Genomic DNA, 22,177 nt, shown 5'->3' with positions numbered 1-22,177 from the left:
TGATTTATTAGATGATAGATGTTTTGTTGACACCCATATTGTCTTTTCTTTTTCTTTCCCCATGCATTGTCTTGGTTTATTATCTATCTGTTGCATCCACTCCCAGTGCCTACAATAGACCTGGCATATAGCAGGTGCTCAACAAACATTTGGTGGAGGAAAGAATAAATTACTGGTTACATCAGAGGTCTCTGTCTGAAGCCCTCCCTCCGTATGAAGCTCTGCCCAGTTCCACCCAATGCCTGTGAATTGTATGTTACCCCTCCTTCACTGAACAGCTCCAAGGCAGTGAAGCCAGCTCCTCTGTTCATGGGGTTTGGCTGCCTGGACCCCAGTGAGTCTCCTGGTGCTGCCATCTCTGAGGTGATGATTTAAATCACTGTGGCTTGTGGTCCTGTTCAGCTTGGACACACCCTCCTCCTAGCTCAGGGCCTCCTAGTCTCAGGCCATGCCCAGGTAGCCTCTGGGGCCCACTACTGGCCCCTGGTAGCCATTTCCCTGAAGTGCATCTGGGAGCGGAATCAGGCCTGGGGGATCCCTAATAGGGAGAGCTAATGTTTATTGTGTGTCAGGACGAAAGGCTTATCTATACCTGCGAGGTTTGGGGCAATCTCCCTAAACCTCCCAGTTTTTTAATTGGCTAAACCTGTTAGAGACAAAGAGTATTAATCATTTTAGTTAACATGTAACAGAGATTTGGAGAATTTCAGTAATTTAGTTATTTCCAATTTCCTTTAGGAACTAGGTGACACCTGTGAAAGGTGCTCCTGGGTGTCTAGGGAGATAGACGAAAAGGCTTTTTTCATACCTGGGAGGTCTGGGGACCATAAATAAAAGCTTATTCAAGTTTTAGGTGTAAACTTTACATTTACATATTGTTGCAGACTTTACATTTATATCTTGCTCTTTTGTGAGACTAAAGGTTTTCACCCCCTGCCTACTTCCTGTTTTAAGATTACATTTAAAAGCTGCTTTAGGTTACATTTTAAGGTTATGTTTTAAAAGTCACTGTTACAGCATTACATATTTCTGGTAATGAAACAATGGGTTATATACATATAAAACCTACATTAAATATCTGTGGTGCCCATCCATGGAAAATAAACTTATAAATAGCTTTTCGTTGGTAAATTACCCGAGTTTAAAAAATAATGTATCAGAAGAGTTTACTCACAAAGCCACAATTCATTTTCCTTATTTCTCAGTTTCATATTCTCAGAATTTTCATGCAGCCTCATGAAACTTCAAGTTTCTGAAGCCATTAGTTCAAATTTAGTATCTTTTATAAGTTCTCAGCCTTTCCAGTATATAAGTTCTCAGCCTTTCCAGTGTAAAAGAAGGACTAGGATGGAGTATGGTTAGATTTTGGGGAAACTGGAACTGTATCAGAATCGCCAACAGGGAAATGATAGCCTGTAAACAAGGAAATGAAAGCTCCTCTTACCTGCCAAATGGTCTCTCTACCTTAGCAGAGTAGAGGGTTCTTGACACTTTGGGTCCTCATGTTGCTTTTCATGGAATTCACATCAGTTTTCTGGGTGCAGTACTATCTGGATTTCCTTTTATCTAATTTAAAGTTTAACAATATAGAGTTGGCCAGAAGCTTTTTTAACAAAACTTTTTTTTCAAGAGGTCCCATATTAGTCTGTACTATACTTTTGAGAGTTCTATATTAGAATATTTGTGACTTATCAACTACAGAAATATTCAAAGTGTGGTTGATGAGATAATGGTTGTCAACTGCTGTAAAGATGCTTTTATCATTTGAAAAGGACTAATTAACACATACTGAAGGGAAACTTCTTTAAACACCACCATTTTCTGAAAAGGAAAACACTGAAAGAGGAAATAAAAGGGGGAACATTTTATAAAACCTTATAAAAGCTCAGTGTGACTGACTATTCTTCTGGAAAGAATAATGTAATTAAGAAGAATTAAGGAAGTTAGGTAAAGAACTTTCTTTTAAACTAGCCCCTTGCAAAGAATACAGGAATAGAATTAAGTAGCATAGAATTTCAAACCCAAATTCTGATTGTCTGCATAACATTTTAATTAATCTAACATTTATTGCATGACAAACCCGAGTTCATGCTGTGTGTGACCTACCTGGAGGGATGGACAAGGCTGGACGTGGTGGCAGCAGGGCCCAGGCTCAGGAATAGCTGGTGGCTGGTTGGGGAGGAGGGGGAGGAGACCATCACATATTTTGAGCAGGAATAGTAGGGTCTGACAGGAACTTTAGTTTCTTTTCTTTCAAATGAAAATACATAGAAAGCAAGGACTTGATCTTTTGTTTACTTGGTATATTTACTTTGTACACAATGCCAATTCTAGCCTGTTAGGGCAATTTAAAATTAATGCTGTTGATGAGCCAGTCTTTCTAGAATTGATTTTTAAATAAGCTGGCCAATAAATGAGAATTGACATAAATTTAGGGTTTTTTTTTTGTTTGTTTTTTGTTTTAAGAATGAGGGTTAATGAGATTTTCACAATTTACTTCTATCTCTTACGCATCCAGTAGGTGTGATACTGGGTAATTTAGCTTTAGCATAGGGAACCTGGTAGCTGACTTTAAACAAGGAAAAAGGGAAAAAAAATCTCTAGTACATCGGTCTTAATGAGAGAACTTGAATTGTCTAAAGAAACAGAGGTCACAGGGGGCCTGGCGGGCAAAAAAGAACAGTGAAGCTGGTTAGAACTAACAAAAATTCACTCTAATGATTTATCAGCTGGAACATCCGATGACCCAGATGTTCTGATTTGTAAATGCAAAGTGACTTCTTTATCAGCCTCCTAGGGAAGTCTTTAGTGCTGGGAACCTTGGTACTTTCTGTCCTGAACCCATTGCTGTTCTCAGATGAAATTTTAGAAACTGGCCGCTGGAGTTTTCCAGGTAAGGGTTCCACAGGTGGCCCAAGTAACCAGCAGTAGGAGAATGAGGTTTAGCTGCCTCAGTAATTGGTGCTCAATTTTAAAAGAATCAGTGGGGCACCTCATTTTTTCTTAGTTGCAGTTGATTACGGTTGGCTCAGGCTGAGCTGTTTGGGAAATAGAGTTTTGCTTAGCGTGAGTCAGCACTGCCCTGGGTAAACTGCCTGCCCTGTTGCAATCTTGCTTACCAAAGATACGTCCCCAGGCGGCACCATTCACTTTGTTTGAAAGCTGCTGCTATTGGTTCCTGAGATGATCTCATTCGAACATGGCTCTAACGATCTCGGCAGCAGGAACTGGAGGCAGCTTGCATTCTGCTCTGACAGTGTTTTGAAAAGGCAAAATCAGGTAACCCTAGACTGTTTTCTTTTAATTTCATTAGCTAGACTAAACTGAGGTAGAAACAGGGAAAATGCTTAGTCTTCATAAGTGAGTCAGTGCTGAATCAATTTGAGTATCTTAAAGTCAGTCCTTCAGCTCTTTTGAAGCAGTGCTTAAGGGGAAAAGTTTCATTTCATTTGGGATCCGGATGTGGCTTTAGACCTAATTAGACCATTTATTATATAAACCTTAGAGAAACCAAACATGTTAGTATTGAAGCTTTATCCATTTTTTGCGCCTATGTTTTCTGTTCTTTTTCTGTCTTGAGAGAAACAGTTTAGTCAAACTAAACAGTTGTTAAATTAAGAGAGATGAACATATTTGTTTGTGTATATAATTGACTTTTGAACTGTAGATAACAGTCCTAACCATGAGTTTGTTCTCATATTCTTTTCTATTATGAAGAACCTCCCCTCATCCCTAACTGTGTTGAGGCTACTCCTGTCTGTCTCCTTCCAGCCCTTCACCGCTAGACTTTTTAACTCTTCAGCTTTTTTCTAGGTAGTCGCACTCCCTCAAGCTATGCCCCTGCTTTTTGCAGTTACCGCAGTGGTCGGCAGGTCCACCTTGGATGCTGTTCCTGCCCTAACTTAACCTGGCCAACTGGTTTCAGCCTAGAGGCCGCTTCTTCCACTTCTTCTGACTCACCAAGATTGGATGAGTTCTCTGGAGAACTTTGTATTTACGGCAGTTACAGTCTATATCGAGTTTCAGGGTCTATTTTGTTAGAATCATATCCATGGTACTTGGCACATAGAAGGTTTTCAGTAAGTGCAGAATGAAGGCAAGCTTATTCTGTGCTTCCTCAACTCTGTCCCTCTCATTACCCCTTTGTCTTCTACCTGCTCATGCTGTCCTGAAGATTACCAGTAAATTCTTAGTTACCAAATGAAATGTCCCAGTTGCAGCCTCCATTTTACTTAATCTCCCTAGCATTTGATTGTTGAACCATTCTTTTCTGCCGCCAGCAAACCTCTCATTTGTTTTTGTGGACACTCTTCCCTCACCTGAGTTTCTTTTTATTTTATGTCATTTATTACTTCTCTTTTGACTATTTCATAAATATTGAGGTGCTCCAAGGCTTTGCCTTGGCTATCTTTTCACTCTCCCCCTATCCTCCTTCCTCCAGTGATTTCATATATTTGTCTGTAACTTCAGTTATTTTCAGTATGTTTACCAGCCTAGGTATCTCTCCTAACTTCATAGACCTTGACAGACTTTGTACAGTTTGACAAATCTGTCAAGGTGTTCAAAATGGATTTTAAATTCAACATGTATGTAACTGAACTTATTTCCTCTACCCAGTAACTGCTATCTATTGTATGTTTGAAATTATATCCACTAAATCTCCCTTTTTATTCATTTTATGTCTCACATCATCTGTATCTGCTAAATCTATGGCTGCTAAATTCTGTTGATGATATTGGTGTAATGTTTAGTGTGTGGCCTTCATCTCTCTGTCATTGGCTTCATTTATCAGGGCTCAAAATTGAACATTTTGTTTAACCGGCCCAGTGGTTTAAGATTTTGTGGGTGAATAATTTTAGGCAGGGCCTGTGTATTTTCAATGATTACAAATACCGCCATTCTCCCAGATTTGAGACACATCTCACCTACCATGCCTCTAAGAATGTGAGTTTTTGATTCCTGGTTCAGACCCTTGTAAAATCTTGACTGAACTTTTGCCACTCCGCCATAGGTCTTTCCCTGTTCCTATCTTCACATTGTTAGCAAAGTTGTCTTTCATGTCCAGTCTTTAGAGTTCCAATGGTTCTCTGTTTTCTACTTAGCTTTATTTGTAAAGTCCTTCAAGTTGACCCTGTCCTACTCCTTACTCTTACCCATCTTCTATCCTTTCCCTTTTCTTCAGACTTTTCTATCCTCTCCAACCTCACTGAACTCATTTTTTTTTCATTCTCTGAATATACCATATCGTTTGAGGACTCTGCCTTTTCATAATGGACTCCCTCTTCTCTGACAAAGGTGTCCCCCGTCTCCAACCCTCCCGCCTCCCTCCCTCCCCCCCATGCCAGGAGACTGAGATCATATGTGAAACCTTCCCTGACTTCCCCAAGCAGAGTTTATTCTTCCTTTGAACTTCCAAAGCATTGTCTGTCATTAGATTGTTGAATTCTTTGGCTGAACATGATCTCTGGCCTAGAGCCTGGAATGGTTATAGTCAGAGGTTGAAGTCGATCCCCAGGGTCAAACCACTATCTAAATGTCTTCACTACCTTTTTTTTTTTTTTTTTAAAGCATACTGTATGTTTCCATTTATGTAACTTTTTTTTCATTCAACGATTATTTATCAAGCATCAAAGAACATGGAAAAGATCCTCATGTGAACCTTACATTGTAGTGCAGGAAACAGGGTATAGACAAATAGCCCCTGCCTGGATTCACATGCACACTGAATATATAACATTTTTGAGGTGACAAAATTATGAAAATGGAGAACAGATTAATTGTTGCCAAGGATTAAGGAGAAAAAGGGGTGGGAGGAAAGTAGATGTGACTATAAAAAGATAACACGAGGGATCCTTCTGGTACTGGAACTGTTCTGTATCTTGATTGTATCAATGTCAATTTCTGATGATGATATTGTACTACAGTTTTTGATTTTTTTTTTCTGTCCAGAACCATAGATTTATGATAACTTTTTATGCATTTGCATTTTAGAAAATGTAAGAAGTAAAAAGTGGAGTTACATACTAAAAAAATACAATACAATAGTACTGGCGATAATAATTACCCAGATGGTTACCTTTACTGGAAGTCTTTATTTCTTTATGCTGCTTAAATCCGGTCTAGTGTCCTTTCGTTTCAATCTGAAGGACTCCTTTTATCATTGTTTATAGAGCAGGTCTGGTAGTGATGAACTGCCTCAGCTTTTTTTGTATTTGGGAATATCTTAATCTCTTCCTCATTTTTTAAAAGGCAGTCTAACTGGATATAAAATTCTTCACTGGCAATTATTTTCTTTAAGCATGTTAAACATCTCATCCTGCTGCCTTCTTGCCTCCCTTGTTTCTGATGAAAAATTGGCACTTAATCTTTTGGGACTCGTGTACATAACACGTTGGTTTTCTCTTGCAGCTTTCAGAACTCTCTCCTTGTCCTTGGTTGGCATTATTAGACCATCCAACTTCTGTGCATCTGGGCATGGTTCTCTTTGAGTTATACAATTGGGAGTTTGTAAGTCTTCCTGAAAATGGACATTCTTTTGTTGAATGTGGAAATCTTTCTGACATTATTATTTTGAATAGTCCTCCTTCTCCTTTCTCTCTTCCTATCCTTCTGGGACTCACACAATGCGTTTATTGGTACACTTAATTTGACTACCTTTTATAATATTAGAAAATCCTTAAGCTCTCTTGTTAGAGGCATGTTTTTGCTTGCTATTTGATGAACTTGAGCCCATGGCTGCCAATTTGTTCTGTCACCTGAAACCTCTCGTTAGCCAATGGAAGATAATTTGAAGATTTAAGACTTGCTAAAACGTTTTTCCAATCTGTATGAAGATATAAAAAATGTCACATAACATTTTAATAGTACTTTACAAAATTATTTCTTATGTATCATTTTATTTGATATTCACAATATCCCTGTGTTGGGTAGGCCTTATTATCTTTTTTTTTTTTTTTTAACCAGTGGTTATGAAGATAGCTCTGACATTGAAGCATACTTTCAGGTAAGAGTCAGGAAAGAAGCCATGTTCTTATAATGCATTAAGCAACTGGTTTGTCTCTATTTAGTTAAATATACCTTATCCAGTTCTACAGGAAAGGTACCTTTGCTCAATAGGCAAGTGCTAAAGATCTTGCCTTTTATCATTGAGGTGGGAGGAGGAGGTACCCAGAGCCCACCTCACCTGTGGAAAGATCTTGACTGTGGTTAGAGACATGGATTGAAATTAATGGTGCTCCCACTCCAGTCTCTCAAGCTTCTCCATTTTACTTCAAATATTTAGAGTTTGTTTAAACCTACTGTGGTAGTGGAGAATCAAACCAGATTGTGAGTGAAGGGAGTCAATAGAAAATGGAGTTAGCTGAGTGATAAGAGCAGAAAAGTTTTCATAGTAATTCTAATAAGTGATAAAGCTTATAGAGTTCTTCACAACTTTTGGGGTGCTAAATGCCATATTTGGTACAGAGGAATTTGATTTTAGAATGAATCATAAAGGCTAGGTTAGATATTGCCATATTACATCCAGTTTTGGTTCCCCATACTTAAGATAATCAAAAATGACTAAAAGTTGAAAAATAGGTCCTATTATGAAAAGTTGAAGAAAAAAAAGATTTTAACCTAAAGAAGGAAAAGCTAAGGGATGGCTTGAGGGCTTGATTACCATCTTCAAGTCCAAGATGAATTTTCGTTAGGGGAATTTTGATTAATAGTTCATCGTGTACTTTGAAGATTTATGAGGAAATGGGCTTAAATTGAAGGAGGAACCATTTATTTTAAATGCAATTTTATTGGGATATTTTTACATATCATATAATCCATTCAAAGTATACAGTGACTCACAGTATTATCATATAGTTGTGCCTTCATCACCACAATCAATTTTAGAACATTTTCATTACTACCCCCCAAAAAATAATAAAAATAAAAAAGAACACCCAAAACATCCCATACCACCTATCCCCACCCCCCCATTATTTATATGTTTTATTACTCATCTGCCCATACACTGGATCCAGGGAGTGTCAGTCACAAGGTTTTCACAATCACACGTTCACACAATAAAAGTTATATAGTTATACAATCATCAAGAATCAAGGCTATTGGCATTACAGTTCAACAGTTTCAGGTGTTTCCTTCTAGCTATTCTAATACACTAGAAACTTAAAGGAATATTGATCTATTGCATAAGAATAATGTCCAGAATGACCTCTTGACTCTATTTGAAATCTCTTAGCCACTGAAACTTTATTTTGTTTCATTTCTTTCTCCCCTTTTTGTCAAGAAGGCGTTCTCAATTCCACTATGCCAGGGCCAGGCTCATCCTCCGGAGTCATGTCCCATGTTGCCAGGGAGACCAGGAGGAGCAATTTTGATTGAATACAAGGAAGAGTTTCTTGATCATCAAAGTTGGGAAACACTTGAATGACTTCTGAAAAGACTTGAATTTCTGACTGTTTCTGTTATCTGTTACCATGTAACAAACCACCCCAAACTTTTAGTGATTTAAAATGATGACCATTTTTATTGCTCACGATTCTGTGTGTTGGAAATTCAGGGAAGGGAGACATTGCTCCATGTGATGTTGTCTGGGTTGGAGGCTTCAAGATGACTTCACTCATACGTATAGGGCTTTGGTGCTAGCTATTGGCTGGGACATCTTTTCTTACACAAGGTCTGTTTCTTTCTTGGTCTCTCAACATTCATTAATCTAGATTGGGCTTCTCAAGTCACAGGTCTAGCAAAGGTTCAAAGGGAGGGGAAATGGACTCCACTTCTTGATGGGAAAAGTGTCAAAGTCACATTGCAAAACAGTGTGTAGTTGTGATGAATGCACAACTGTATGATGATAATATGAACAATTGTACACTTAGGATGATAGTATGTTATATGAATATGTCAGTAAAATTGCAAGGGGAAAAAAAGGGTGTGCAGGATGGTTGGGATTACTGCAGCCATTTTTTGAAATAATTTAGCACACTGACCTTAGACATTTTTAATGAGAGAATAATCGATTCATGATTTATTGATTGGGTACTTTGGCCCTATCTGGGGAGTTTTTAATAAGCATAGACTCCTAAGTACCAGGTGTATAAATCAGTAGTATCTCCTTTGGTATTGGCACAGAAGAGATACTGTTTGTCTTTTCTCTCAGGTAACTATCAGTAAATTGAGGGTAGGGGTGGGGTGAGGGAATATGACAGATCCAGATAGGTATAATATTTAAGGCCGAATGGTAGGTGCTTTAAGATAGGCCTGCTGGTCTCTCCCTTTTGCTTCTAGAACTTTGCTGAACCTCTGCCTGACAAGCTCTTCCCTCCAGTCCGCCTAGTGTAAGTTCTCTCATTCAGTTAGCATATCATCAGAAGAGTGTTTCTTGATGCCCTGTTTATTTTTTTCTTAGTTTCCAGCCCTTTTCCTTTATGGCAGGTTTTAGTTTATAATTAAATATGGGTATGATTATTTGACTGATGTATAATAGACAAAAAGATATGTCTGCTTTCCTTTGCAGTATCTAACATAGTGCCTGCCTCAGAAAAGGCACTCAGTAAGTATTTGTTGAATGAACTGTGGTTGATTGAATGCATGAATGAATGAAATATTTGAATTCAGTTTTAAAGAGTGATTAGAATTTTGGACAGGTGGAGCAAATGAATGGGAAATACATAGTTCTGAAGTGGAAAGCATGGATTATACTGGTCATATAATTTCAGAAGGCTGAAGGAATGGGTTGGCAAAAAGATGAAAGCTTTGGTTTTGAGTGTACTTGGTATGTTAAATTTGACATACAGGTATCTAGTAAGCATTTAGAAGTTTGGTACTGAACTGAAGGGTGATGTTGATTGCAAATATTTATTTGGGAGTAACTTGACTGAAGACTATGGAATCCATTCATTCAACAAATACTCATTGAGCCCCCACTATGTGCCAGACAACCACATTGTAGACGAGATGGACTGATGTCTGATAAGTAGTTCACCATGTGGAATGAGCTGGGGAAAGTATTCCTGGCAGGAAAGGAACCACATGTTTGCAGGCCTTAGGGGAATAAACAATTTATTATATTTGAAGAACTGAAAGGAGGCCACTGAGGGCTAGTGTGTGGTGAATGAGGGGGAGAGTGGCATGAGATAAAATGGGAGAGGCAGGCAGGAGCCCCATCACATGTGCCCTTTGTGGTCTACATAGGAAGTCTGGACTTTATTCAAAAGCATGGTGGGAATCCATTGCAGGTTTTTCAGCTGCAGAATAACATGCAGGGATTTATTTTTAAAAAGTGTTCTCTACATAGACTAAATGGAGATTAAATTGGAAGGGAGACAAGAGTGGCAAAGACAGGACCAATGAAGAGGTGTTTGCCTTGGTTCTGGAGAGAGAAGATGGCAGATAGGGCAGAGTGTGGCAGTGGACATAGCGACAATGGAATAGATGCAGGATATATTTAAAAAGTAGACTAGCAGAATTCACTAGGGAAGGAAAGGAAGAGGGAGAAGAATAGAACCCTAAGAGGAGGAGTCAGAGAAGAACAGGGAGAAAAACTGGCCCTTGAGGTCAAGGAGAGTCAAGCCACTCGACTTTCAGTGGGTGCCAGTGGGGAAGAAGGAGCATGTAAGAGATTCAGACAGGAACATGGATAGGTCATTGGTGCCTGGGGTCGCAGGAGGTCATGAAGGTTGAGAACTTAGGAAAAAGCCATCATTAAGCCATCAGAATATCATTGGTGACCATGGAGAAAGGGCTTTCAGTAAAGTGAAGTGGAAAGCATTAATGAATGTGTAATGGGGAAGTGAAGGCAGAGTACTGGCTACTCTCTTAGGAAAACCTGGAGTTGAAGAGAAAGGAAGAAAGAGCAAAAAGCTTGCACAGAGAAGCATGTGTGTGAAGGTAGGTTTTAAAAAACTGTAATGGACCAATTTTATCGAGCTATCTACAGTGTGCCAGTCAGTGTGCTAGGTGCTATACCAAGAATATTCTGATCATTTTTGTCTTTAAATAGTTTGCCAAAGTGGATTTCTGGATCCTAGAGATGCATAAGACTTTCCTTTGGGGATAGGAAGAGATTATTAGAACTAATTTTTCCTTATTTTTAATCTTACCCTTTGAGAATTCTATTAAGTGTTATGTTTTAGATTGTACTCCTATTTGTATAGGAGTACATGTCTAATTTGCAGATGAATAAAGATATATTGGAGATGTGATCTTTTTTACTGATGACCAAAAATTTTGGACTCTGCTGGTCCTGTGAATGAGGGGTATTTTTTGAGATAGAAAAGAAAAGGCAGGGAGAAAATTGAGAGATCAACATGCCAAGTACTTTACACATTGTAAACCTCTTAAGAACTATGTGAAGTTATTTTCTCCATTTTACAGATGAAGAAACTGAAGGCTGCAGAGTTTAACTTGTCCACAGTCACACAGCTGGTTCTAGTGGTAGAAATGGAATTTGAAACCAGGTCTGTTTTTTTGGAAAGCCTTACCACCCTATTTACTCTTCTCCCTCTTCATTCTGGAACGAACATACTAAAATACTCATTTGGTATTTGAGGAATCAGAGGCACAGATGAAATGATTAGCACACGGCCACATATGTAATACATATATGGCAACTGCTAGACTCCGATTCAGTGTACTTTCCGGTACTATAACTGCTTCTCAAAACAAATGAATGGAACCCAGGTTGGGAAAGTTATTTGCCAAAGAAGGGGTATAAGTGGGTATTAGGGGTTGGGAGATTACTTAGAAAAAGTAGAAAACATTAATAGTTCCCATTTTTGAGCACTTAAGTCTGTTGTTAAGGGTTTGTATGAATTACCTCATTTAGGTACTCCATTTTACAGTGAAGTCACACAGGAAGAGGTAGTTCTGAATCCCCCCAGGTCCCATGCTCCCAATCCCTGCACAACACTTCTCTTTAGAAAGTTGCTATGGAGCTGTCAACTAGAGTTGAATAAAAGCTTTTCAAAGCCCAGTGATGGCTCAGCCCCACTTGTATGAATTTGTTGGGAATAAAGTCTTCACTTTTCTTTGATAGTTGGTGGCTCTGGAGTAAAGAGGTTGGGAGGGAAAGGGAGGTGAAGAGAAACACAGAATAAAATTTCAGTGAGTCAGAAGGGGGCCTCAGTGTGGGAATGGTGGATTGCAGTAGATTCTGTTAAGAAAAGTTGTGTTTGAAATGCATTCTTATAAAAATATTTATTGTCGTTCTGTTTAATGCAAGGTATATTAGCATACGGAGGAGTGGAGACAAAAATACATAAAATGGGATCTTTGACTTCTAGAATGGTAAAAAGGGAGATAGGGGAAATAAAATGCTTCACTCTGTTGCACCATTGAAGGCTATGGGAGAGGTGGAGGGTGGAGATGTCTGGGGAAGTATTACACAAATTGGCTTATTACAGATTGAAGGTAGCATTGGGTAGGTTGCCCTGGGGGGTGCCATCTAGCTTCTCAGGAAGATCCCTCAGGGTTACCATCTAGATGGTTCTTGAGTCTCACAGCGAATTTTGTTGAGTGACTGGAAATGATCAGTCTTTTGGAGAAGGGATTGTTTTCAGACTTAAGTGACTCTGCTGAGAATAGAATGCCAATTTATTATTTTAGAGTGAAGGATTCCCTTCATGTTAATAGAATTCTGGATTTTGCTAGGATATTGCTTTTCAATATCAAGAGATATGGGAGATCAAATTTAATAATGTAAAGCTTTCTTGGTGAGCATGGAATAATAAGAAAGAGAAGGTTTGTAGAGGAAGACAGAGTTACAATAAAACTAAGATTATTGATTGCTTTCTATATGCCAGGCATTGTACTAAGTGCTTTGTGTACAATGGGACATTTAATTCTCCCAGTGATCCTTGCAAAGTAGGCACAATTACTTTCTATTTACAAATGAGAAAACCAAGACTCCTAAAGGGGTTAAGGTAATCTGCCCAAGGCCACTTAAGTGGTCGGAGGCTGAACTGGGATTCGAACCAAATCCCTCCCACTCTAGAGCCCATATCCCTAGTACTCCATGCTGTCCCCATTTAAGCTTCATGTAATAACCTTGTCACACTGCCCCTAGCTCCATCATTTCTCTGCTTGGCAGTTATGGAGTCAAAGTGCCCCTATGTTTTTTCTAGATTTTTCTAAGTTTCCTTATTGACCACACCTTAATGTTGGTCATATTCTTTAAGTTTATTAATGCTGTCGACCAAGACTATTTGTTCCTCTCTCTCCTTGCTTTTGGCTTGGGAGGTGTTTTGTCTCTCTGAAGGGTCTTCACATATCTATCTGCACACATCAATATTACTGTCTTAATGTTATGAGTTAAGTTTCTGATTTTCCTCTTGGTCCCAGCTCCTCCCTTCCTCCACTGGATTTAAATTCAGATTCTGAGGCTGACTTCAGAATACGTATTCTGGCTCCAGTCTAGTTTTCCACTTTAGCCACGGCCCAGAACTGGCTCTCAAGGTCGCTAGGTATTAATACCATTCTTCTTTCATGCCTACCTATGTCTCAATTAAATCTAGTTAGTCACTGTACCTATATGTCCTTGAGTTCCTGCTTGGGTGCCTTTGTTTGTGCTGTACCTTCAGCTTGGAATGCCATTCTTCCTATGAAGATCCCTCACTGGGAGTAATCACTTCCTCCTCTAAGTCTTTTATGTCTCTTTTATGGCATAATATACTTTCTGTCATACATTTCAGTTGTTTGTGTACATGCCTTTATCTCTCCGGCTATGGATCTTTGTATCCCGTCTAGCATCTGGTTCAGTTTGCTGCACGTAGTAGGCATTCAATAACTGTGGAATAAATGAATGAATGAAGTAATTTCAGGAATGAAAGGAATTTTAGATTCAAGCTTCTGCTCATTGGTTTAGTTTTCCCCCCATTGCTTTTCTTTCTCATTTCCTTTTCTTTCTTATGTGTCTTCCTTTGCACTAACTCTCTGAACTTGTCTTCTTCACTCCCTTTTCTTACCCAGATTTTGCTTCATTCTTTCCCCATTAGCAGTCACTGTGTGGGAGTGCCACAATGCTGCTGGTTAGATTTTCTCCATCCTTTTGTTGCTGTATTTTTTCCATGAATCATATGACCAGCATGGGAACTGAGAGGTGATTACATTAAGATCTTAATAAAAAGACCATGTGTAAAAAACAATCTTTAAGGTTTGTTAATATGTTCCTTTCAAGTGGGAAACTTCCTTATCCTTGTTTGAAGGAAAAAGAGAAAAAATCCTTGAGTACTTAGGAGGTAGATTAAAGCAGTTAATCACTGGGATGTGGGATGTTAGACATCTTATTTGACAAAAGAAATAACTCAGGATGCCACAGAAGCTTCTGCTAACCATTAGTGATGAACCCTAGAATTTTTCTACTGCTAGAGGAAATATTAGAGATTAGTGTAGTCCAACCCTTCTATTTTCCAGATGAAAAAAATAGACCAGAAAGGCTAAATGACTTGCCTATAAAAACTGAGATGTTTGTTGTCAACGTTCATTTGTAACACTTGAATATGGCCTGGGGAACCATCTTCTCTTAGAAAGCAGTGGAAATTTTGCCTGAAATGGAGGTTTCAGATCTCTAGAACTCCAGGCTTTTGCAGTGCTGCAAAGTAATCTCTTTCAGGTCAGTATGAGATTGGATTCAAGGCAGTGTTCAATCACTGGATCATTGATCACTTAGGGTGGCTCCCTGCCTGAAATCTGTTCAGTAAGGGCTGACCAACAGAATATCTGTTCCTCTTGCATTTGGAAAGGGGCCAACACTTAATTATAAAAACGTTTTCCCCCAGCCCTCATTTTCCAAGTTCTATTTCAAACTTAATTTTCTTATCTTAGCACTATTTGTGTCAAGTTTTTATTGCTTACTCTAGTCAGGTGTTATTATGAAGCATGGAGTCCAGAAAGTGTCTTAGAAACTCATGATTGTTTTTTGGTTTCTGTAAGGCAGAACTTTTACTTGACTCATAGAATAATGTACTTTATTGTCACTGAACCCGTTGCCAGGGCAGAAGTGAAAGGTTACGTATTTGTCCAAGGTCTAACACTGTTGGCCCAGGGAGCTGCAGTGTAAAGAGATCAGACAGCCCAAAACAGGAAGTCAAGTGCAAACAGGATGTGCTTGTCTTTACTGTAACTTGTGTGCCTGTGTTTTGAAACTTGGTGTGGTTAAAAAGTCAAGACGTAATATTTGAGCATAGCTGAAGAAGTCTCCCCTTCTGTGTGGAAAAAAATTAATGTAACTAGTCTTTTACTGCCCTTGCCTTTATACATAGGTACCTTTTTCTCTTAGGGATCAGGTCATTCTTTCTTCCTCGCTCATGGTTTTTCCTAGCTGAGACATCCTATTGTATCCATTATGGTTTATAAAATGAAACCACTGAATTGGCTGCTGAGCTGTTGCTTTTGGTAGCTGTGGGATTCAATCTGTGCTTGGCTGTTTATTTTTAATAAACATTAGGAAATCTTAGCCTATAATTCACTGGCCTTTTCAATTACAGCTTCCTTTTGTTGGGATCCAAGATTTCTAGCACACCTTCTGAGTATTTCCTGAGCATGGTAGTTTATAAATTACCCTGGGGCTTTGGCGTATGTTTTTATTCTTTGAATTGAAAATTTCCTTGAGTACTGTAGGCTGAATCTAATGCTAGTTGCTGAATTGTTTCAGCCCTTGGCAAATTTCTGGAGAACAGATTAAATAAGTAACTTGCCTGTGGTCATTCAGCTGGTAAACAACACTATTCTTCCTCAAAGCCCCTCCTATTCCTAACTGCTTCCAACTGTGGTCTCCTACTTTATGTTTATTAGGGGACTAGACTGGCTGTAGGATAACCAGCAGGGGGCAATAACCTTGGGCTCATTGTGGATTATTACAACCACTTGAGTTATTTCAGAACAGGTCTATTCATCTCAAACCATGAATTGATGAATACAGGGCAGGTAAAGGCCTGGATAATGTTTTTCATATGTTCTTTATCCCTGCCACATTGCAAAGAAGACTCTCTCTCCATCCTCATAGTAATTCCAAGAGCAAGTGGGTCAAGTAGCAACACATCTAAATAAATGCCCATGGTCCAGTGACTATGTGTGAAAGAAAGTAAGAACAGCATTACCTCCTGATATCAGCACAGGTGTCTTTTATCTTGAATCTGTCAAGGAGTTTGAAGTTTGCACTTTATTGTGGAATATAGGCAAAGAGTAAAACCTGGAGACTAGGTCAAGCACAAGGGTTCTTCAGAATATGGTGAGAATACAAAGTTTTTCTTTGTGGAACCAAGCAAACTGGAAATCTTCGTTCATTTTTTTCTCCTGGGGATAGATACTGCACATATCACATCCTGGCAGGAGCTGAAAATATTTTAAAAAGTCAGCATAATTGTCAAGATTGAGATCAAATGGCAAACCAAACTAAAGGTCTATGGGAGGAAGGGAGTGGCTAATCTGAATTCATCCTGGATTTATCAGAATCCCACTTCAGTACAGCAGAAGCAGTTACAGTGCACCAGGTTGGGGCCAGCAGTATATATGTCCTACTCTTCTCTGAATTTGGTGACGAGGAGTTGAGGAGCTTAAGGGAAAATTTTAACTGTCTGGACTGAGGGAAAAGCAACAAACTGTAGCAATGCCATGCAATTGGGAAGAAATGTAACAAGGAGAGATGCTTCTGACTACTACTGAGAGAAGCTCTTCCAGGATTTTAAAATTAAGAGCTGGTGGGAGGGACCTGGAGTGTTGTAGTCCCCAGAGGAGAGGCTGGGAAACTAGATTGAACCTGATTGAAGGTATTAGGGTATTAGCATGTCTAAAGAAAAAATAAAGCAAATAGGGATTAGAGCAGAGGAATTTTTATCTCTTTAAAGAAAATTTAAGAAATATATTTATATTATTTATAGACAGATTTTACTGAGTGCCCATATCATGTCAAGGCTCTGTGGTAAACACTTGACAAACATGTAATTTCACCATTTAATCACCATTTCAGTGTAACAGTTTCTATTATTTTGAGGAAAATAAGGTTCAAATTGGTTAAATGACACCAGAATCTAGAGTCCTTATTCATTCCACACCACGGTACATTTGGCTACAGTTCTGCCTCCCAGTTCAGGAAGGGGAACTACATAATTTTGGTCCTAACAGAGAATTCTAGTCTTAAATGCTGCCTTTCCCTAGGGTATAGGAGTGTCAGAAATCCTCTCACCCAGTTCCAGGCTTAGTGAATGTTTTTATCTTGGTTACCCATTAGTCAGTCACTGTGATAATATCTTGTGAAAGCAGCTTCTTCAATCAGAAGGTCCAGAAAAGCTCATCCGTTAAGTCCTGTTTCCTGTGCTAGAGTACTAGGCGGGGATCAGTCTCTTTATTTTTTGAGCTTTATCATCAGTTTTGATAGGAGGAGGATCCTATGATAATTAAGCTGCAGGTCCATTTATTCTCTGTTTACAGCATTATTAGACTTTACTCTGAACTGCTTTCTTTCCTGATTGAGTTGCCTTTTGGGGCAAAATGCCTGCACCAAAATTAAATGTGTAAGCTTCTCTGCTGCAGTGTTCAATCTGTCATCTCTCCTAAACGCCACACTACGAAGCAGCCATTTAATTGGTCAGACCCCAGGGGTGACATTTTGGCACACCTCCATTGGTTAGAATTACTTTTCCTTGAACCTCATAGCAGATGCTGAGGTCCCTCTGTAGATATTTATCATAGACCAGTTGAAACCAGGGAGTTTCGAGGAACATTTATAACTTGTGATTATTATGTATGTTTTTCAGTTGTTTACAAGTTACCACTTCAGGAAAAGAGCTCATTTATTACAAGTGGGAAGTGAAACCTCTCTCCTTTCACCCCTCATTTATATTGTCATTTTAACACTTTGTGCTCCAAGACTTGCTACTGTTCTGACAATTTTTACATCCCGTTAGGCCATGCTTCTCCTTCCTTCTGTCACACAGCTTACCTCCTTCCATCTTGTTGGGATTATGAGTGTGCTTTGCTTTGATAAGGTGTGTCAATAGCAACAAGCAAAGCCTGGGTGTCATCTGGTGGAGGTTGATTACTAGCATTTCTTTTCTCGGTTGTTTTACTTATCCATTTGTTGTTTTCATTTTTATTTGTTTTCTTTGCAATTCTTACTGCAGCACCATTTCAAAACCAAAACCACCAGGAGAACATTGAAGTCTTCTGTGCCTTTTGATACAATAAAGGGAAGGAAGTGACTTTTACTTGTCTTTGAGGTGCTCCCTTTCTGGTTTTCTACTTCAGTTATAATAGCTGTCAATTTTTCTGTTAGTAAAAGTAAATCCTATTATCATTCCTTTTTGTTTTTCAAGCAGTCTTAGCACACTTCTCCAGCATGCCTGAAGTAAGTGTTATTGTTAAGCCTCAGGCCTTTCCTTAAGGCTATTGCTGTGTTACAGGTGTTTAAGACCCCGAATTTGCCAGTCAGCCTGGAATCATGATTGTAGGGTTTTCGAGCATTACTTTTGGTCGTTTTATCTTTTTTTGAAAGTTCTATTGTTTTTATTATTAGTACTCAACAAGTACATGGTGATCACATTGACCTGGCCTGAGGGCTGGAAATGAAACTGTGAAATAGGCTCACTCTTGTTTCATGTTTCACTCTCCATACCATAACTAGGAGAAAAATATTTAAAAAGTATTTAGGCAAACTGTCAGTGAACTGATAAAATGCAGTGGTACTAAAATGGCCAGTCCTCCAGAAAGCAGGCACCATGAGATGCAGATATTTTTGTTCCTCTTGGAATACCTAGTGAGTAGAAGAAGGCCTGGCAGAGATTGCTAAATAGATAATCTGATGAATGAATGAAAGTTCCTGGGTGGTGTACAAGATGCAGTGTGAACACCAACAGAGTCCAGGAAGGTTTCGTTAAGGAAATAAATGATGCTTAAGGGAGTTGGGGTGGCACAGTGATTCAGGCTGAGAGTCGCTTGAGGGAGGCTCCTAAAACCAAAATAAACTCAGCATTTGAGGGACTAAAAGAATAGGGTAGCTGGGGCTAAGAAAGCAAGGAGACTGAGGCCCTGAGAGCACTGAGGATTTACCTTCATTATTATTTAATAATCACCCAGTGAAAGGAGGGTAATAGAACATTAGTTGTAGTTGAGACAACCAAGTAAGAAACCTCACCTCAGCTGGAATACAGATGGGCAAGCTTAGAAACTGAAACTCATCTTAAATATCACCTAAAGGCTTTTTTTTTTAATTAAAAAATTGTCTTTACTTAGAAGTACTCAGAATGTCAACAAAACAGCTGCAACCTTTTTTTTTTTTTTTTTTGCAATTACAGAGTGGTATTCAGTGAACAAAACAATTATTTCAGATAAGCTGCATCAGAAACAACTGAATATGAAAAACTACCATCCCCAAATGTAACTAATTTTTGCTGTGCACCACCAAGAGCCTGCTTGAAATTTCCTTGACAATTTACAACCTCCATTCTGTACCAGGCAAGGTTAGTGGCTATTGAAAAGACCACCAGGACAGGGCTATCTAAAGACACATTCAGTAGTGTATTAACTATACAAAAAAAAAAAAAGACATCGTACAGTTTAAAATCTTACACAGCCTTACATTTCACTTTTTCTCTTTAGAAGGAGTGAGTTGTGTACGGGGGGATTAAATGGCTTATAGACAAGAAAAAAAACCTGCTAGAACCAACTTATTTATCATCATCATCTTCATCTTTGTCAGCTTTATCTTCCTCATCTTCCTCACCTTCTTCATCTTCCTCCTCCTCCTTCTTTTACTTGCTTTTCTCAGCCTTGACAACTCCCTTTTCAGCATCAGGCTTTCCTTGAACCCAGTGTGCAGCAATATCCTTTTCATATTTCTCATTCAGCTTAGCAGTCTTCTTTTCATAAGGCTGCTTGTCATCTGCAGTGGTGTTATTCCATATCTCTGCCAGTTTCTTTGCAACATTGCCAACGGATAAGCCAGGATGTTCGCCTTTGATTTTTGGGCAATACTCAGAACAAAAGAAGAAAAAGGCCAAAGGAGGCCTCTTGGTTGCATTGGGATCCTTGAACTTCTTTTTTATTTCCGCTTTAGGAGGGATTTAGGTTTTCATTTCTCTCTCATAATGGGCCTTGTCTGCCTTGGCCATGTCTTCATATTTTCCTTTCCCTTTAGCAGATATGGTCTTCCATCTCTGAACACTTCTTAGAAAACTCTGAAAAGTTGTCTGAAGCCGCTGGGTGCATCTTCATGTGCTCCTTCCGGCAAGTTTGCATGAAGAATGCATACGATGTCATTTTGCCTCTTGGCTTCTTGAGGTCCCTTTTGCCCATTTCTAGTTAATTTTCATCCACGAGGCACAGAGTTGCCCAGTGCCTGCCTGGCTCACACTTGCCCCTGTGCTGTCTCTGTGGAGCTCAATGGACTGCAGCAGCTGTGAGAGTCACTAAAGGCTTTATCTTTAGAAAGTTGGGGGTCTATAGCACTAGTGTCCTTTAAGTTGTAGTAAGGAGGAAATGCAGATGACTTAATGGGTGTATAAATTCAAATTTTAGATTCCCAGGAATGGTTTTTCTGTCTACTGTACCTTTTACAGTGAGCTTAAGTGTTAAAAAGATACCTTTTTGGTCTTTTTGGTGTTTCTAAAAGGTCTGACTGATTGTAAAACCAGGGAAAACATATTTGGAACAGCTTTTTTGTTTAAGCTGTCTTCTAAAAGTTTGGCCCTAAAATAAAATTTTTACCTAGAAAATACGTATTATCCATTACCCTCATCCAAAGGGCTGCCTTGGAGGATGGAAAATGTCTATTAGGATTTAAGGCCTTTGGAAGTGTTTCCCTCTTCAGTATTCTAGCCTTGTGAAATATCCCTTGTTTATGTCCGGCCTATACATCACTTCAGCATGGCTGTTTATTCTAATTCAGGCCTTGGATTTTAAAGTTCCACCATACACTTGTCTCCTCTGTGACTTAGGTGTTCTGAATTCTTTATTCTAAAGTAAATATCTTGGAAACAGTCTCAGTATCACATAGAACATACTTCATTGTCCAGCACCCAGTAAGTAAGATCAGTGGGTAATATGATTTACTCTGTGGGCTACTTACTTAAAAATGCAACAGTTGCCCTACTTTATGCTCATTGTGTTGTCACCAACATTTTAAATCTTCCCTAGTCAGGATGGATACCTCAGGCAGGTTTACATTAAAGAATTTCAAGGGAGTTCAAGTCCTGGCAGACTACCTTATTTTTAAAAGTAAGCAGCCTTCCATGTTCAGAGATTATTTTAAAATTCAGGTGAGTTCTCAAGACACAGGTGATTCTTTTTATGTGGGTGTTGTAATCAGCTGTGCCAAAGGCCTCTACCCCATCCAGTTCCTCTGGTAGTAGGAAACCTAAGCTTTGAGACTGTAACTGAGAAGTTAGTATTTAAGGGCCAATTATGATGACTGAATCATTATATAGATATTCCTTTTTACTTCCTGGTATACAGAAGTAGACAGAGGGAAATACCTGAAGTCTCTGAACTGTAATCTGGCTGCCTTGATCTCTGACAATGATTATATATCCTTTATCTTGTGCCCTTATGATTGTGATTGTGACTAACCTTCACCTGTACCCATTTATCCAGTTTTTCAACTTTAGAGTCTTATGATCACTAAAGACAGTCCCTAATGTTTATTAATGAAGGGTCTTGGGTCAGCCCAGAACTAACCCATCCCAAGTCCGAAATTATCTTGATAACTGAAGCTGGAGCTAACCAAAATGGGCCTGCCTGTCATGTGCAGTAGCTTAAACTTAAACTTATACATGACCTATACCTCATTATAATACTAAAAATCATGCCCATCATCATAATAAGGCTGCTGTTTTCCTACATAGGTTCTGTGACTAAGCATGTAATCAATCTGTGCATGCTCAATAATTAGATCACATCTAATTACATAATCTGTGGCCATTGTGCTCATTATCTTAAAACCTGCCCATCTTTTGATACTACAAAACTATCAGAACTGCTGCAGCTTGGATAGACAGATTTTTGGGCCAATAGGCCATCTGATCTCCTTCGTTGCGCCTAGCAATAAACTCTTTCTGCTTTTGAAACCCCAGTGTCACAGGAATTGGGCATTTGAGTGCATCGGGCAAAGAATCCACCACCCTGGTCCAGTAACAAGACCTTGGGCTTTCTAGCTGATAGTCACTATTGAACATCCAAAATGTTGCCGTTTAAA

At 39.0% G+C, this 22,177-nt stretch overlaps 1 protein-coding gene and 1 pseudogene across 7 annotated transcripts in view; one reads left to right on the top strand and one right to left on the bottom strand.

Moving 5' to 3' along the window:
• The window catches only part of RFFL (ring finger and FYVE like domain containing E3 ubiquitin protein ligase), a 63,665-nt gene that overhangs the window by 14,219 nt on the left and 27,269 nt on the right, over positions 1-22,177 (top strand). The window contains exons 1-2 of one of the 7 annotated variants that reach the window (XM_037808841.1): positions 2,692-3,279; positions 19,281-19,445. The exons of 4 other annotated variants lie outside the window; for them this stretch is intronic. The gene's annotated coding sequence lies outside the window, so the exon portion shown is untranslated. Of the gene's footprint in view, positions 1-2,691; positions 3,280-6,963; positions 7,004-19,280; positions 19,446-22,177 lie in introns of those variants that run through there. 2 more of the 7 variants (XM_037808838.1, XM_037808839.1) reach the window with 2 other exon arrangements.
• LOC119513537 lies at positions 19,653-20,280 on the bottom strand (annotated as a pseudogene).

The sequence above is a fragment of the Choloepus didactylus genome, chromosome 18, assembly GCF_015220235.1.
Source record: "Choloepus didactylus isolate mChoDid1 chromosome 18, mChoDid1.pri, whole genome shotgun sequence".
Lineage (NCBI taxonomy): Eukaryota > Metazoa > Chordata > Mammalia > Pilosa > Megalonychidae > Choloepus > Choloepus didactylus.
Note: the sequence above shows the minus strand (reverse complement) of the source record. Positions and strands in the feature narration are given on the sequence as shown.